Here is a 6,164-nt window from a genome sequence, read left to right on the forward strand (position 1 = left end):
TCCCAGTCAGAAGGCCTGCATGGTTAAGGCAGATGACATGGGTTCATGCTATCTTTATTCATTTCCGTTGCAATGTATATGAAGACTTGACCATGATGGCCATATCCGAGATAAATGGTATGTATGGATGTAAGACTCTTACAATTTAGTTTCTGTGTGTTCTGTGAGCATTGATCTCTGGGATCATTGTACACATGCATTCGGCGATCTCGACCTACAAGTTGTGGTGCCCACAGAGCTGGTATGAGAGCCATCCTAACCGCAGGAAGCCCTTAGTTACCACGAATGTTAGTTAGGACAAAGTTATTTCCAGACCCTTCAAAATCACTTGCAAAACCTAAATATATCTCAACTCTCCTAAAACTTCAAGGGAAGCAAAGGTGTTTACCTTAGCACTTTCACCCTTGTTCCTCCAACTCTCCTAACGTGTTGTTCGAAATTTGCAAATGGTCGCTAGCACCCTTATGCCCCTAACCACTAGTTTCGTCAAAGTCTTGGTGGGTAACTTCAAAGGAAATGACCTTACCAAACCATCACCCACATGCTTGGAAGACAAGGTTGACAATGCTGCAACCACACGATGCCAACTAAAGATACCTTCTCGAGGAATGAAGACTTTGAGACTCAAAAGATGGTAGCACCCTCAACACTATCCCAGGGTGATCCAACATTGGCCTACAATGATCAGGACAGGATACATGCAAGATCATGATATGCATCGCTAATAGAGCGACTCTGTTCTTACTGTTGTTATGTCCACAACCGACGGTGGATGAGAACCTCGCCATGTGGTTCGCCTCACCATAGTGAGCAGGAAAAAGGGTTCCCTTCATCCTCCACTCTTGGTGTCGATATATTAATCAACATAACTGACAGGTCATGACTCTATCAAGCCTTGTCAATGTCTCTGAATAAACGTTGTCCACGTGGAGGTCACGGCGCCTTGGAAGATAAGAAGGCACTGACAGGATCACGAAGATAACAGAAGACCCTCTCCAACGACAACCATGGGGAACCCCCTTCGTCGACAACTCACCAAACGAGGAGTTGTCAAGGACTCTTTCTATCTCAACCCGAATCGCCTCGATGAGCAAAAACAAGAGACATAGCGACACCTGAAGAAGACCTGGAAGACTAAGCGGACTCGCCCAATGACACAAAAAGTAAGCACGACTATTCAGTCCGAGAACCCCTAGGTAGGACGAGTCATGTATCCCCTATGCGAAGTCGAGTTCGTGTGATGGTTCAAAATGGACCATGTTGTGTGTTGCTTGTATTGCTTGTTTGTGCCTTGATATAAGTCTCACTTTTGCGTGAGGCGACTATCACGCGACTATATCACCTTTGTCATCTTGGTGTTTGTGTTTGGTCTTTCGGCACTTGTTTGATCGCACTTGCACTATGCCACCCCTTAGGCACTTCCCTATATGCTACTTTTCTCTCTCCCTCGCCTTCCTCAGCAAACAAAGAAAAGCAACACAAGATGCACCAAGGATCCACCTTGATAGACATCTAACCCTGAAGATTTTGACTACATCGTGCTCAACCACACGTGACCCTATAGAGTTATGCTTTCGCCTCGAGATAGGGAACCCCTCCCTAGATCAACCTAAAAACCTCACAAGCTTCCCCGGATCAAACCTCTGATCTCATGTTCAATACATCCAGAGCACCCGTTGAGCTCCAATAACCCCTGCTCAGCACTGGGTTCATTATGGAACAAGTGCTCACAGTGAACAAGTATCCTTCATTCTTAAACTAGCACCAAAACCTTGATGCCATTGGAAGGAATGTTCTAAGGAGGTAGGATCTTTAGACAATGACTTGATGTGACCGCAATAGGTGTTTTTAGGATGTCGCTATCACCTTTTCTTGGATTACGGGGACTTTCCTGATGATAGGTGACTTGGTGGAATAAGCTAATAAACTAGCATAACCTACATATTCCTGGCGTAAGTTAGATTCAGTCGACAATCATGATTGTGAGCTAAAATTCTTGGTGGTATAATCAAATGATTTTGTCAAGTAGGAGTCACAGATTAATAATGACTTGGAGTGGAAGGTAGGAGTTCTCATCGAGCGTGAGATTTGGATTTAATAGGTAATCCTAATAGGGTGTCGATGTTAAATGATACCACATGGTTCGGAGTAAATTGGACTTACTCCGATGATCTTGATCATGATACCATGTTCCTCCAAGGGTGCTAGTAGAGTCAATTGGAATTTTCAAAATGATTTACGAATCTATATAAGCTTGACATTGGAGTTTAGTCGGTCGTGTCATGGAAAGTTGGTGGATGTACTATGATATAGTCCTCGCAATGATATATGGATTAGAAAGGACTTATGTACCATGGTAGAATCTGAGAGTGCACGGGGTTCTTGCAATGAGCTAGGCTTAACCCTGTTAAAGGAACTTCACCCCGCTTGCCAAGCCTCAGACCTTAGGGATTGGAAGACTGGTCAATACTTTTGGTCAGCCAACTCATCTAGCACCCCTAAAGAACCTTCCTACATGGTAAAACCCGTTCTAAACACTGAGTCTCTGAGATTAGACTCATGGACGAGGCCCAACCCAGGCCTTTTCACAAGAAGCTAAAAGGAGGCTAGAACACCAACCATCTGAAGGCACGACAGAAGCATGCGTCCATGACGACAACGACAAACGGCATAAGAAGAATCAAGAACATACATGGGCAACTTATTCAAATACAAGATCTCGATGAAAAGCCTACGACGACACTCTTCAACACCCTCAAGGATGAAGACCACTTGCGACAGTAGTTCGCCTGCCTTAAGGGAGTCAAGGACCTCCCCGTCGGCGGGGAGCTATGCGAAGGCCTTGACCCTTCTATTCTAACAAAATATATCTAGGTGTCACCAACTAACGTGAGGAGCCCCAGGACCAGCATCCAGATACACTACCTTGCCATATATTTCGAATTTGCAATACACGTACAAGCCAGACCCTTGCCCTAACCTCGATCACCAAACCCCTGACACTTAGTTAAGCCTAGCTCATTGCAAGAACCCCGTGCGGTCTCAGATGGATCCATGATAAGCATTTGAAGTTGTATCATCAAGCACTTCAAGAAGCCCTAGAGCAATCACATCGAAGAATGAACAACATAGGAACGTGAAGACTACCTCGGACCTCAAATTTCTGTATCTCTCCAATGCCTAGCTTAGGAATATTCTGGAAGAAATATTTGTAAGGGGGATAGGTCTGTCACACGGATGACCCACAAGTATAGGGGATCAATCGTAGTCCTTTCGATAAGTACGAGTGTCGAACTCAACGAGGAGTAGAAGGTTGTGATAAACGGATTTCAGCAAGGTAATAACTGCAAGCACTGAAAGTAGCGGTAACTAGTGATTGTGTAGCGAGGTGAAACATAGCGGGCAAAGAGTAACTAGTAACAAGTAGTAGCAACGGTGCAGCAAGTGGACCAATCCCTTTTGTAGCAAGGGACAAGCCTGAACAAAGTCTTATAGGAGGAAAAATGCTCCCCAGGACACACGGGAATTTCTATCATGCTAGTTTCATCATGTTCATATGATTCGCGTTCGTTACTTTGATAGTTTGATATGTGGGTGGACCGGCGCTTGGGTACTGCCCTTACATGGACAAGCATCCCACTTATGATTAACCTCTCTCGCAAGCATCCGCAACTACAAAAGAAGAATTAAGACAAAGTCTAACCATAGCATTAAACTAGTGGATCCAAATCAGCCCCTCACGAAGCAATGCATAGACTGGAGTTTAAGCTTCAGTCACTCCAGCAACCCATCATCTACTTACTACTTCCCAATGCCTTCCTCTAGGCCCAAATATGGTGAAGTGTTATGTAGTCGACGTTCACATAACACCACTAGAGGAAAAACAACATACATCATATCAAAATACTGAACGAATATCAAATTCACATGACTATTATTAACATGACTTATCCCATGTCCTCAGGAAAAAATGTAACTACTCACAAGACATAATCATAATCATGACCAGAGGTGTAATGAATAGCATCAAGGATCTAAACAAAAACTCTTCCACCAAGTAATCCAACTAGCATCAACTACAAAGAGTAATCAACACTACTAGCAACCTTACAAGTACCAATCGGAGTTGCGAGGCGTAGATTGGTTACCAGAGATGAACAAGGGATTGGAGAGGAGATGATTCCGATGAATATGTTGATGAAGATGCCTCCCCTCCGACGAGAGGAGTGTTGGTGATGACGATGGCGACGATTTCCCCCTCCGGGAGGGAGGTTTGCCCGGCAGGATCGTCCTGCCGGAGCTCTAGATTGGATCTGCTCATGTTCCACCTCGTGGCGGTGGGGAAACCACGAAAAAGCTCCCTTATGATCTTTCCAGACCAGGACACTTCCTATTGCAAAAGAGGGGGGCTAGTGGGCCTTCAGGCAGCCCACAAGACTGCCCTGCGCCACCAGCGGGGGTGGTGGAGGTGCGCAAGCTTGTGGGGCCCTGGTGGCCCCCCTCCGGTAGTTCTTTCGCCCAGTATTTTTAATATATTCCAGAAACAATCCATGTAAATTTTCAGGGAATTTGGAGATGTGCAGAATAGTGGACTAGGATTTTCTCCTTTTCCAGTCCAGAATTCCTGCTGCTTGAATTCTCCCTCTTCAAATAATCCTTGCAAAATAAGAGAGAAAAGGCATAAATATGGTACCACAAGTAATATAACAGCCCAAAAAGCAATAAATATCAACATGAAAGCATGATGCAAAATGGACGTATCAACTCCCCCAAGCTTATACCTCGCTTGTCCTAAAGCGGAAACCAAGTTCCATAAACATGTCCACATGTTGAGGGACGAAGGTGTCGATAAAACATAATACGGACATGAGGGCATCATGATTACACATAAAACGGCAATACATCATAAAGATTACTATGGGAAAGTAACAATTCCTTCACAAAGCAAAGCATGAAGCAAAAACCTTACCGAGAAGTAACCAACTATAGTCCATAGTCATTGAAGCAATTGCAATTTATCACAACATCAGAAAGTGTCAAATAAGAGCTTGTAAGGCAAACCCACATACTCAATCATCTCTTTTGTTTTCCACAATTGTTACAACTCACGTGGTACTCATGGTGTCAAAGTTTCAGCTAGACACAAAGGAAGATAGAGGCTTATAGTTTGCCTCCCAACCATTTACCTCAAGGGTAAAGTCCACAACAATAAAGCATGAGTACTCAACTCCAAGTCGATATATGAATATAGATCTTTCGCAAGCATGTGACGGTAGCCAAGACAAAGGCAAAAAGGGTATTGGTGATGATCACCATGACTCTTACAAGGGTAAGATGTAAAGGTACAAGATAGGCCCTTCGAAGAGGGAAGCAGAGGTTGTCATGCGCTTTTGAGGTTTGAATGCGTGTCCTCTTAGTGCGGAGGAACATCACTTTATATTGCCTCCTGTGACAAAGAACTTTATTATGCAGTCTGTCGCTTTTATGTCTTCCCCGTCACAGGTTCGTACAAAGCTTATTTTCCACACACTAATAGATCATACATATTAGAGAGCAACTTTTATTGCTTGCACCGATGACAACTTACTTGAAGGATCTTATTCAATCCATAGGTAGGTATGGTGGACTCTCATGGCAAAACTGGATTGGAGGTTTATGGATGTACAAGTAGTATCTCTACTTGGTGGAAGCAATCGTCACATGCTAAGGGATCTCTAATCATATAACATTGTCTGGAACCAAGCAAACACAATTCATTATGTTTTCTTCCTTGTCCAACATCTACTCCTAGGTATGTAATAGTTCGGTGAGTGCTCATAATTGTAAAAAGTGTCTAAGATGATATATTAATATGTGAACCTCTCTTTCCTTATTACCTCTTATTAATTGCAACAATGACTGAGGTCTATGTTGATTTATTCTCAACAACTTTCAATCATCATACTTGTCATAAGTGAAGTTATCACTTTCCATAAGATCGTCGCATGATCTTTCATGCTATCGTGCTTTTCATACTTTTGATCATGGCACAAAGCAAAGCCCTTGACTAAGACACTCTTTATTATATAGCTCGTAAGCTCGAATACATCGGGGGAGAGACAAAAGCAAAAGACTCAAACTAAAAACTAAAGACTTATTCCTCTAAAAGAAGAAATAAAAACTGA

The sequence above is a fragment of the Hordeum vulgare genome, chromosome 2H (assembly GCF_904849725.1).
Source record: "Hordeum vulgare subsp. vulgare chromosome 2H, MorexV3_pseudomolecules_assembly, whole genome shotgun sequence".
NCBI lineage: Eukaryota > Viridiplantae > Streptophyta > Magnoliopsida > Poales > Poaceae > Hordeum > Hordeum vulgare.